The sequence below is a fragment of the Aulonocara stuartgranti genome (genome assembly GCF_965226115.1).
Source record: "Aulonocara stuartgranti genome assembly, chromosome: 18".
NCBI lineage: Eukaryota > Metazoa > Chordata > Actinopteri > Cichliformes > Cichlidae > Aulonocara > Aulonocara stuartgranti.
The window spans coordinates 13510404-13522585 of NC_138954.1; the positions used below are offsets into that span (position 1 = coordinate 13510404).

The 12182-nt window shown below is 38.9% G+C and overlaps 1 long non-coding RNA gene across 1 annotated transcript; it reads left to right on the forward strand.

Annotated features, from left to right (window-relative positions):
* The first annotated feature begins 1280 nt into the window (after positions 1-1280).
* On the forward strand, positions 1281-3718 carry LOC309694478. Its single transcript, XR_014272887.1, has 3 exons — positions 1281-1331; positions 1709-1770; positions 2260-3718. It is a non-coding gene; the product is annotated as an uncharacterized lncRNA (long non-coding RNA).
* The last annotated feature ends 8464 nt before the right edge of the window (positions 3719-12182 follow it).

Genomic DNA, 12182 nt, shown 5'->3' on the forward strand with positions numbered 1-12182 from the left:
TCCAGCTGCCTCCCTCCTCCCACTCCACCACAACCACCCACACATGCAGGGCCTTGGAGTAGGGGTATGTCACCAGGGTGCAGAGGAGGCTACCCCCCCCTCTGTCCCCTTCTGGCTGCCTCTGCCTCAATTTTATCCCACAACTTAGACATTCACATTACTCACACCCTCATTACACATACATATAGGATCTTGGGGGTGGGCACAATACATATATATATATATATATATATATATATATATATATATATATACATACATACATACATACATACATACATACATACATACATACATACATACATACATACACACACACACACACACACACTTGTATGTCATTTCATGTTTAGGTCAATTATGTATGTTTGGGCAGTCATTTGGTTTGTTAAGTTTGCAGTCTTTGCCTGAGTTCAGTTTTGTTTCTTTGACCTGTTTTATGAGCTCAACATTTATTACTCTTGTAAATATAATTTTTGGGGGTTAAATAAATGGAAACTATATTTTTCTAATAATTCCTGGGACTCCTGTTTTTCAACTCCATCACACCCCTTGTGTCTCATCCCTGTGTTAATTCTCCCTTAGAGGTTAGTGAGTCTTATCTGTCATGTCTCCTGCAGACAGGAGACACCAGCTTCCCCTGTGGTGTCATTATGGTTCATTTGTGCCAGCTGTTCCCCAGATGTCTCCATTTCCCCTGATAACCTCATGTGTGTATTTAAGTCCTGTGTTCCACCCCTCATGTCATGCCAGGTTTTAGGACTGTGCAGGTCATGTTTATGTTGCTTGTTCATGTATAAGTTCATAGTTCCTTTATGTTCCTTCACAAAGTCCTGTTCATAGTTATCACAGTCCCCTTGTCATTGTCTTCCTAGTTTTCATAGTTAAGTCTCAGTTTTCTGAGTTTTCAGTGTTCCCCAGTTTAGGTTCCAGTTTAGTTTTGCCTCTGTGCTTACTGCCTTGTTTTGTTGACCTGATTATCAGCTGAAATAAAAGGCTCCCTTTTTGTTCAAGTTAGTTGTGGTCTCCTCGCCTGAGTCTGCTCCTGGGATCCACTCACTCCGCAAACCATTACAATATTTGGTTTTTTAAAAGACTTAAGAAACATAAATATCAACCATAACACAATGTTCACAGAAACAACTTCCAAGGAATGTTGTGGAATTATTCACAGTAACAGGAAGCAAATGTAGTTCCTCATATCTGACATATTATTCAAATCACTCCTGAGAAAGAACAGATATAAACCCTGGGATAAACTCTCTAGTTTCACTTCCATCGGACATTGCTGGAGTGTCTGTTTTTCCACCTTCAAAAATCTTTATTTGAAGGTAATTTAACATCTTTAAAGATTTTACTCAGTAGAAGGTCTTCTAGAAAATTCTGTGTAAGTTATAGCACAAAGAATATTCATAGAGGATTTAAGAAATTCTTGTTTTGTTTTTGTTGTTTAATTGTTTTTTGTAAATCTAACATGTTTGTTTTCTTTTTTCCCATATTGTTTCAGTGACTGCCAATTTTTTGTCCCTTCATTAATACTTGATAACATACTGATTTCTCCTATATATTCCATAGGTCTTAAGGCTCACAGACTGAATGGTGTTATATTTGCATTGCACTGTGCTTTTGCCCAGTGACTTGATAATTGCTTCTGGTATTTGAAAGCTGTAGCATTGTCATATCTGACAGGACATTTTTCTTTGCTTAGGCACAGTTCGGCCTTCCAAGTTCAACTGGCTGGAGTGGAGGATTAATCATTTTAGTCTGACTGTAAGTATTTTAACAGAAAAGTACAACTACAAATATTAGAGCTTCAATGCTGAGTCCACTTGAGAGGATAGAAACAGTGAAGAGGTCTTAAGTCTCCACTGGAAAGCCATAGTATTTAACCCCACTGATTTTTCAAAAGATTCATTTGGTAAACATGGGTTCTCTAAATGAACATCAGCAACATAAAAAAACATTTCCATATAAGCAGGGATCATACAGCCCTGGCATCTACAGAAAAGACAGAAAGCGATATCAAAACAAAACAGAACTGTTGGCTTGTTTAGCATCACTAATAAAAACGCTGTAGGATTCATGCATATATTGATTATCTATGTTGAATAGAGACACAGTATACACAGCAACACATAAATGAAATAGCCTGGGCCTTCCACGTCTCTTATGAGGTCAGGACATTTTTTTTTTTAATGTCCTTCAAGAGGAGTCTGCGATCATTAAGTCATCCTACTTTTTTCTTCCTTTTTTGTCTAGAAAACCAACACGTCCTGGCTGAAAAGATCAAAAATGGGAAACGAAATACCAAGGGAATCTAACCCGGCTGATAACCTGACTTGCAAGCTGTGTTCTAAAGAGCTGAAACCATGCCACAGCTTGGAGAAACATTCGATTAACAACTTATATGTACACGTGTTTAATGGAGGGGAATACTACAGACTACAAGGGCCGAATTATATATACTACTGCAAAGATTGCTTTCAACAGCTTAAATAAGAGATGAGAAGAGGAGAGGAATAATAGAGGAGGAGCGACAGAAAGAAAAACAGAATCAAAAACCACAAGAATCTCACCCACAAGCTAAAACAACAGCTTGAGAAAAAACAGATGCCACATTTCATAGGTTAAGAAAGGTGGGACTGAAAGGGTTTGATTCCCCCCAGACTTACTTCCTACATCTAAAAGAGTGCAAAAGGACTCGACATCCAGCCTTTTAGCTTAAAATGACAACATGATACAATCACATGAACAGTACACATGATTCTAAATAAGAAAAATGTTATTCTTGCTATGTTGTAACTGTTAAACACACAATCATAATTTAGATGCGATTTTGCTGATTTTGCAATAAGAAAATATAATCTATGAAATGATTTGAAGAATAGGACTTTTACTGAGATTACGGGGTACAAATGTAGAGGACACTGATCTCAGAGAATCTCTGACTCTATTATGTATAATTTGAAGTTATATTGAGTATAATGTAACTAACAAGTATTTCTATTTAACTGAATTGATTAAATTGTGTTGAAATGGATGTTCATGTGAGACTGAACTAATAGTAAATCTAATCGAAGTAAAATCACAAACTGAATGATATATGAAGGAAATATATGGATATGCCATTTAAATTTCATGTCCATTGTTGTATATCATTACATAACTGAAACCGATTTAGAGTGCTTTATTTAGCCGTGGAGGGTAACAACTGAAAATATGAAATAAACACACATGTAAGCTAAGACTAGGCTAAAACAGCATTGTTGTTCGGCTTTTCATTTCACCATCTGTTGATTCACTCGAAGAGCAAGTAACGTAATACAGGTCAAGTTATCACTTGGATATCAATCTTTTGTGATACACCGTCATATTTACATTATTTGTACAGTATGAATGATTTGCTTTGATACCTGGTCCAACTTAAGCTCTCCTCTGTCTGCCTGTCTGAACTTCTCCTACAGCAAACTCGCAGACAGCAGCTTCTCCCCCCTCACTCACATGCGTAAGTGCTGTGCTCAGTCACCTAGTGCCTGAGCTCGGATCATACCAAAATTAGGGGGAATTTACAACTATGCACTATGGGCTTCGAATATTGTGTGTAATTTTTGTTTTATACAGTTGTCAGTCAGTCCTCTAACTATGAAACAAATTACACTCCAAAAGACCCCATGCTTCTGAAAAAATGACCCAGGTTTAAGCCCAGTAAGCCAACCCCCCCCCCCCCCCCCGCTCCACCAATATGCCCATTGTCCTCTCAATCTTTCTCTTCTTAAAGATCAGAACAAAATCAGCAGTAGGTTAATTAGATAAATATAATTCAAGTGATTTGTTTCTTGTGGGATTATTATGGTTATTTGTATGGCTCTTTCTTTGCTCCTGCTAAACTGCTTTAATAAATATCCTACAAAAAGTCAAAATTGTGGACATTCCCTTTAACCTTAAACTCTAACCCAACGAGTGCTGATATAAAAGCTTTGAGATGCATTTGTCAGTATCAGTGGCGGACTCCCTCAGGTGTCGGTGCGTTGGTGGTTCTTTGTATCTGGGGGTGGGCGTCCGGGTACACACCGGCTCACTCCTTGGTGGCCGCTTATTGGGGCTCGCTCGGGCCATTTCGGAGGTGGGGTGCCCCCGGCCTCTCGGCCTGGGGCTCGGTCACTCAGGCACAGCTGGCTGCCGGCGGAGCTCACGGGCGCGTCACTGCAACTCCCCCTGGCTTCTGCTCCGCGGCTGCTGAATGAGCCCTCATCTGGGACTCTCCTCAGCTCTTACTGGGACAGTGGCGCAGCTGCCCATCTGTGGGTCTTCCTTGGTCTCTTGTGTTCTGGGGGCCTCTGGATGTCTGGAGTTTTGATCTCCTCCATACCTGCTTGATACCATAAAGGACGGGGCTGTGGCTCCCCACACTCCCTAGCAGATCATTACATGGAGAAACCTTTGGAATGCAAGCATGCTGATCCACACAGGTATGCACACAGGTGTACACATGGGTATTCACAGACGCGGACTACAGCTTTCTTGGCTGCTGCCTCAAAGCACACTGTGCGCTGTCTATCCTGCGTGCTGCACAATATCGTTTATTATTTAGTAACTATTGATATCTATGACTAGCTAGTTTATTGTGATGGTGCTTTTTTTTTTCTATTATTATGTTGCTCTTTGTTGTTTGCTGTCTCCTCTGTTTTTTTTTTCTTCATACAGGTGACCCAGGAGTTTTTTTTTTGTTGTTTGTTTTTTTTTCACCGTCTCTTCTCCCCTTTGGTTTTCTTTCTTTCTCTCCCCCTCTTTCTTTCATTCTTTCCCCCTGTCCTATCCCACAGTTATGTCTGTCCCGTTTGCAACTGAAAATAAAATAAATTCATAATTATAATAAAGGTCAACCAAATGGACCAATATGGCAAGGCCATGATGATCCACTTGGTAAAATAAATCCGCTTGGCATCTTTCTTGGCCTCAAGACAACAATTCTGATGGCTATAGATCCAAACGGGACAAAAAAAAAAAAAGAAAAAAAAAAGAAGATGAAACCAGGAGATGTCCTTACTGAATCATCAGAGCTGTGATGGAGAAACAGGTTTACCTTTTAGGTGATATGAATGAGTTGAAGGGAAGTTATGAACTGTTTCTGAGAGACAAATAACACCAGGATCCTTTTCTAAGTAGCTGACAGCTGGTAACTGTGCAGGGGCGGGTCTAGCAAAGTGTTGCCAGGGGTCCATGTAGGGCATTAACCCTTGTGATGTCCTCCCGATTTGCATACAATGTGAGCCATCAGGGGTCAAAAGTGTCTCCACTTCATTTGACTGTTTTTTAAAAGGGAAAGGGGGGCACAAGGAAATACTTTCTTATTCTCATTTAAAATGTCTCACTTTTAAAAAAGTAATTATCTGAGTCTTACAACAAACAATTGATAGATTGATACATATATACCACCAGAACAGTGTACATCACTGTCACAACAGTGTTTATTTTCATTCAAAGGCTTTATGATTTTTCCTATAATGGTGGGCCGGTCTCTAGTCAAAATGCCCGGGACGGTTTTTTTGTCCCAGTCCAGTCTGGTGTTGCCTACATCTTCCTATTCAGAAGGCAAAATTTCCGAGTTCTGAGTACAATCGAAAGCACCATGACTGCAGTTTTTGTGTTGGATGTAAAAAGCAGGCTAGGATAGAATCAGGCGTGGGACTTCTCTCGTGGAAATGTGTACATTATTTTTTCCTTTCTATTGGTAGGTGGCACAGTGCACTTGTGGCAAGTAAGCAAGCTAGAAGACTGGCAATCTTGCTGGGTATCCAGTTATGGAAGCAACACATTAACAAGAGAATTCTGAGTAAAACCAAAGTTACTTTCCCTAGTAACTAGTTACTCTGAAAGTAACGAGTAACTTGAAGTAACTGAGTTACTTTTGATAGAAGTAACTAATAATGTAACTAAGTTACTAATTTAAAGTAACTTACCCAACACTGGACATAACTGAATAAAAGATCACAAAGAAAAGCATGATATCAGTGTTATGTAAGCGCGTGCGGCTTTCTATGCTCGAAGTCACTCCAGTCCATAGATCAGCCAAACATTGCGTTGACTGTAGCTTTTAACCCTTATTAACTTGAGCACAACTCTATAATGAGCAACAAACTGCAATATGTATAAAAATGATCATGGTTACACCTGCAAAGAAAGATCATATGAGTATTCTGGCATCTGTAAATAGAAGATTAACCTGAGGTTATAACAATCACTGGAACACAAATGTTAGTACAATGTCAAAAGCTTCAATAAATGATTAATGCAATGCTTGTTATATGATTCTGATGCAATAATAATGCTGATGCTAAAATAACAGTAAAACACCCCCTTTTATCCCGTTTATAAAACACATGACAAGCAACAGGAAAATAGACGAGACTAGACAAGGACACAAGAAGCTTAGCAGGGAAGATAAATGAAGGGAGAGGAGAAAAGTCCGACCGCCTTCACCAAGAGTATGGAGTGAGGAAGAGGACCCAAATGCATAACAAAAACTTGAGTTTTAACAGAAAGCAATATATTTATTGTGGATGATGAATAAGTACAAAACAAAAGGCAAAATCACTGACAACGCTAAACAAAGCCCTAAAATGGGAGGAAACTAGAAAGTATCATGAAAAAAATCCTAAACATGGAAACAAGAACACGGAAATACCTGGAAACATGTCGTGAACTTAGCAGATGATCTGGGCCCTATTTCAGGAAGCCGATTTAGTGCAAACTCTGAGTAAGTATACCCTGAGTTAACGAAAACTCTGGGTTTTCGGTTTCACAAAGCGAGTTTAGATTAATTCTGAGTGAGTTACTATGACGACACACTCCGTGAAGCTAACCTGCCCCCTAGCAGGTTTACTTCAACTAATCCTGACCTTCTCCGCCTCTTTGTCGGAAACCTGACTGTAGGAAGTGTCAGACATGGCGTGCCCCTTCCTTGAAGAGCCAGTAGATGTTGAAGCCCAAATTCTCCGCAGAGCTCTCCGCCGGGAGAGAGTGATTAGAGTGCGTTTGGACATTTTATCATTTCCTGATGATTTTCTGTGTGAACGTTACCGTTTTTCAGCACAATCTATAATTTATTTGAATAACATCCTCAGGCCTAATATTGCGCATGTGACAAATCGCGGACATTCTCTCAGTTCTGTACATATTATTTGTATTGCACTTCGTTTTTTTGCAAACGGGAGCTTTCTGTATAATATCGGTGACGCTGAGCACGTTTCCAAGGCTACCGTCTGTCGGGCAGTCAGGAATGTTACAGTTGCACTGAAACGTCTCCTGTACTCGTTTGTGGTGTTCCCCGGTCATAGACCCACAAGATTTATCAAAGAGGGATTCCACAAAATTGCAGGTATCAGGATGAACAAAACTTAATTCATGATGTGGTGATACTTGATTTACTTCTTAAATTTTACATTTATTTTCAGGGTTCCCAGGCGTGATTGGCTGTACAGATGGCACTCACATTCCAATCATTGCTCCGTAAATGAAGGAGACTATGTGAACAGGAAGTCTTTCCACAGCATTAATGTACAGGTACATAGTTCCCTGTAGCATTTCAAACTAACAAATCATTTCATTATAGTAATGGATGCTAATTTGTGTTCTCTGCACTGTGAAGATCATATGTGATGCTGCCAACATTATCACAAATGTGGAAGCCAAGTGGCCAGGCTCTGTTCATGACTCACGAATTTTTCGTGAATGTACACTGAGCACAAAATTTGAACATGGTGAGTTGAAAATACTTTAAAATATATAAAGACCAATTGCTTCAGGGACATTTGAACTGAAGTGTATCCTTCTGTCTTAGGAGAGTTCACTGGCTACTTGCTTGGTGATAGGGGGTATCCATGTTTACCCTATTTGCTTACCCCTTACCCTGACCCTGAACTGGGCCCACAGCAGCGATATAATCTGGCTAATTGCAGGACAAGAGCCAGAATTGAAATGACTATCGGAATGCTTAAGGCCCGGTTCCAGTGCCTTCAAAGACTCAGGGTCACCCCAGAAAGGGCATGTGACATTATTGTGGCATGTGTGATTCTTCACAACATTGCCACAATTAGAGGAGAACACTGTCCTTCTGAACCAAACATCAGCAGTGATCCAAACCATGAACATCCTGACCCTCCCACGGACATACAAGATGGAAGAGCAGTCAGAGACACCATATGTCACAATCATTTCCTTTGACCCATCACCTCAACATGTTGAAAGACGAAAAAACAGATTTTTTGTTCAACTGGCTTTATTGGTCACCTGTGTTTCCTGTACACAAAGTATTAATAAGTATATTATTATGTTGTTCAAACACTGAAATAATTCATCCATCTCTGACCACTTCACCCACCCTTAACTGATGTTCCAGCAGTAAAATCTCAGTCTTGGTCTTTTGGATCTGCTGCTTGAAGTGTTCCAAATCCAAGTCGCATGTTTTTATTTTCTTGATCAAATAGGTCTTGTACAGCTGCTTTACAGGGAGCTATTGAAACACAGAAAATAGCATTGACATTCATAGTACATGCCTACTTAGGTTGGTTGTAAATCAGTGCTGAACATCTTACTGAGGAAAGGTTTGTTGGAGAAGTGGCTGGACCCTCTTCCTCTTCATTTCCATCACCACTCTGTTAGAGACATAGAAAGTCCATGGTTTTATTATAGTACCACATTTTGTTCAATTGTTATATTTTCCATTGTAAGATGTAAACCTCATAAAGTGTCTCTGTTGCTTCCTCCTCTGTAACAGCTGTCAATGTTTCTTCATTATTTTCCTGTAGTAAAGAAATTAACAACATTGCTGTTCTACTGTAAACTCATATAATCTGTGGAGTATTACTCACAACTGCATGTTGGTCTGGCTCAACAGTGTGGAACGCCAGGACTGCCATAATGAATTAATTAAATACACCATTAAATAATTAATTAAATGTGGCAATAATTAATTAAAATTGGAATTAATTAATTAAATAAATAGTTATGACACATGTAATTAATTAATTATTGACACATTTAATTAATTATTTATGTATTTCACATTTTAATTAATTATTGACACATGTAATTAATTAATTATTGACACATTTAATTAATTATTTATGTATTTCACATTTTAATTAATTATTGACACATTTAATTAATTATTGACACATTTAATTAATTATTTAATGATATATTTATTTATTTCATTTTGGCAGTCCTGACGCCTGGCTCTCGTCATGAAATAATTTTATCTGTCAGCCTCACCCATCAAACTCAGGGGGCGGGGTTAACGCTGCCCATGCAGCTTCTCTAACATTTGATTGGTTGCCGTGCAAAGTAAGTCAAAACAGGTCGATCCTAGAAAATCGATTGCTTGTGTAGACTTGGGGCAGCCAGTTATCCCAGAATGCAGATCAAATCACAAGCAGCAATGGTGGTGGTGTAGTTTTAAAATACCCCGTTTTTCTGTCACCAGCTACACTTTTAACAGTGTTTTAGCCGCGAATGTCGCGACGTATGTCTGGTCAGGTTGTCAACATAGAACATGTTTGCAAAAGTGCTCAGATGTTTTCAGAGATTTCACTAGCTCTGCTAACAGTTAGCATGCAGAGTGCACCGAGGGGGTTACGTTAACCGGTTTGTTTACATATTCCACTCTCCGTGTTCCACATGTTGCATTCGCAGATTCTCATTTTCACCGAACGATCGTCTCTTTCCGCCTGGTCTTGTGTCTCTGTGCTTCTGTAACATAAAGAACGAGCTGACATTTTTCTCACGAAACCAGCGATCAGCTCAGCAGACCCTCAGTTTACCTGCATGCATCCTCCTCCTCATCTGTCAGCTGTTTAACACCTGCTGCTAATTCAAGAAACACGCCTAGTTACCTGGTGATAGTCACAGTTTAACTGGGCAGCCGGTGCTCGATATAACGCAATGTCAGCGCATTTTTCTGCACAAGATAAGTAAATATAGTATTTTCCCCGAGCGCAGAGCTGCTGGAGCTCGTTTCCTTACAGAGCACTTTATAGGCGAACAGCTTCATCAGCGGCTGATGTCCAATCACCGGCACACAGCTTTCAAACCTCAGCTGAGTTTTAGCTCTCAGTGGTTAAACGCTGGACTTCATTCACTCAGGTTCTGTCTGTCGGGTCACGTTTACTTCGCTGTTTTATTTACAACTGAGCAAATCGGTTTGGCTGAGGTTAAAGTTACGTTTCATAACTGCATAGTTTCACAGACGTTTAATGGTTCACTGGCACATGTGTTAGACTGAACTATCATCTAAATATCATCTGTTTTTTAATAGTTATTCAACTGTATTCTAAGCACCAGCTGTCTGTTAGAATGTGATTTTTTTTCTCTCTCTGTTGGCAGAGGTATAAAAATGCGCAGGAAAATCTGACATGCATGGCAAACTTCACCGACGATATTTAGGGAGGAATAAACACACATCAAACATAAATGAACCATTTGTCTGTCTCCATAATTGAGAGCATTTTCTCTTCTTATGTCAACTCTCTCTCTCATTTTTTTTTCTTTTTTTTTGCTTTTTCGGTCATGTTATGTTTACCTGTCAAAGGCTTGTTACAAACTATGAAACACATTGTGCAGACTTCTGGATGTTAGAAGAAAACGAATACTGCTCATGAATGAGACTAAAGGCAGGAAGGTGTCCTTTAAAACTAAACATGTTAATAGGACCTCCCTGTTTATATCATAGTTTATGATATAGCACGTGTATTTCAGTAATAGCCTGCTGAGGCCACTATACGTGCTGGCCTCATATCAAATGTGAAGGCAGACTGAGTCTATGTTTGACGTTTTTTATATCTAATCTTCCTTTTCAAACATTTAAACAGCAGCGAGTCTGCAGCTGAGGGAATACAAATTCAAATTGTCGGAACAGGTTTGCTCGTTTCTTGGATTCATTTGGTGATTTATTAAATGTATAACTGTTATTCTAATCTGCTGCTGAGTCTCTTACACTTTTCTTTATGCTGTATATTTTCACGTCTCTGGAATAGTTGGCAGTTAGATAGTCAGCTGGGAAACTTTGTGTTAACTCATGGAGCTGAGGATATCGTGGATATGCTGACCTCGCTGCGTGGTGTACAGAGCGAGGTCAGCATGATTAATATTCACAATAAAAATATTAGCCGAACATCATGAAGTCTGTATGTGTTTCATAGTGTCGAACAACCTTTGTACAGTTAAAGCCAGCAGTTACTACATGACAGAAACACCAACGTTATCTCTTTTATGTGTTTATACACAGGTCACGCTGATTACTGAACAAAAACCCAAAGATCAGATGTTAAACAGATTTATTTGCTCTCTCTCCTCCTTAAACATGTTTTTAATGTTAGTTATAATTCAGAATTGGCGACTGAAACACGTAGGACACATAAGAACATCAGGAAATAAAACACCGATAAATATAACCTCAGTAAAAGAAGTCAGCGGGGGTTACTACAGCTGTGTACCGGGGCCTGCGCTTTGTCGGTGGGATTGCTTGCGAGGCGAGCGGGTCTATCCCACCCTTTGCCGTGAGACTGGGCAGACATCTCCGAAATCATCGAAACACTTTTGCAAAGAGGCTGTATCTTGACAAACCGACCAGACACATGAAGATTAAACCACTACATTCTCGGCTAAAAAAATATTAAAACGGTATTTGGTAACACACAAACAGGGTTTTTCAAAGCTCAGTTCTGTTAGCTTCCACATGCCGGTTGTTGTGTGCTAGAAACAATGGCCACCAGGCCAAAGCAATGGTTTTGACTCGATCAGCGTTAACCCCGCCCCCTGAGTTTGATGGGTGAGGCTGACAGATAAAATTATTTCATGATGAGAGCCAGGCGTCAGGACTGCCAAAATGAAATAAATAAATATATCATTAAATAATTAATTAAATGTGTCAATAATTAATGAAATGTGTCAATAATTAATTAAAATGTGAAATACATAAATAATTAATTAAATGTGTCAATAATTAATTAATTAAATGTGTCAATAATTAATTAAAATGTGAAATACATAAATAATTAATTAAATGTGTCAATAATTAATTAATTACATGTGTCATAACTATTTATTTAATTAATTAATTCCAATTTTAATTAATTATTGCCACATTTAATTAATTATTTAATGGTGTATTTAATTAATTCATT